Source organism: Trematomus bernacchii, unplaced genomic scaffold (genome assembly GCF_902827165.1).
Source record: "Trematomus bernacchii unplaced genomic scaffold, fTreBer1.1, whole genome shotgun sequence".
NCBI lineage: Eukaryota > Metazoa > Chordata > Actinopteri > Perciformes > Nototheniidae > Trematomus > Trematomus bernacchii.
In genome coordinates, this window is record NW_022987567.1 from 4,989,363 (window position 1) to 4,990,325 (window position 963).

Genomic DNA, 963 nt, shown 5'->3' on the forward strand with positions numbered 1-963 from the left:
ATTTTAGAATAAAAAAAAAAAAACCCTGTCATCACTGATAAGCTATCTAACATTTAAAGTGTTGCAATTGATTACAACCCCATTACCAGTAGTTGATCTAGAATCTCTATAATGAATGCCACTTTAAATCACTGTTGAACCCAGACATTGTTTTACATTGTGTGTGTGTGTGAGGGTGTGGGTGTGTCCAGGGAGGAAATATGTTTGAATGAGTCTGGTATGTGAGCAGCTCCGGTGCTTCCCTTCCTGAAAAACAGCTGCTATGATTAGCATCTCTGGCTCACAAACATCAGCAGAGTTCAGGATGGAGAGCTGTTGAGGTGAGAGGGTTCAAAGCCTCAAAACACTTTTATTTTCTTTAAAGTAAACCTGTGTAAAGTCAAAGTTAAACATGGCAGCTTCTCATGTTGGTGGCTTCATGTTGCAGTGAGAGGAAATAGTTTGGGTTAAGTGACAGAGAAGAATTGTATTTCACTTTTTCAGTCGAGGCACTGAGCTAAACCGTAATCTGAGAAAATGGTTGATTTGGGCAAATCTACTGGATTTCAATCATTGTTTTGAAAGAAAGGATTCCCTTGTTGTCCTCTGTTTTCTTTCATATGCTGCCATATATATGATAAACAAAATAAATATGTATGTCATTAAACCAAGTGTTTAGTGTGAAGCTTGTTTAAAATTTCCAACACAGAAAAGAGCGACTATGTAAAAATGGATCACATTATTAGACACTAAAAAATATTATCAGCAGAGTTATAGTTTAAAAATATTATGTATTATACAGTATAACAATATTCTTGTAAATGAATACTAACATTTAAGTTACAAGTTATTTTAGTAATAATTAATTTTCAAAAACATTACTGGTTTCATCTCCAACATGTTGCATCATTCTTTGGAAATTCCGATTTTTCTTTTTTTAAAGCAGTCTCTTTAAAAACATACAAAACTAAAAGAAGTCACATG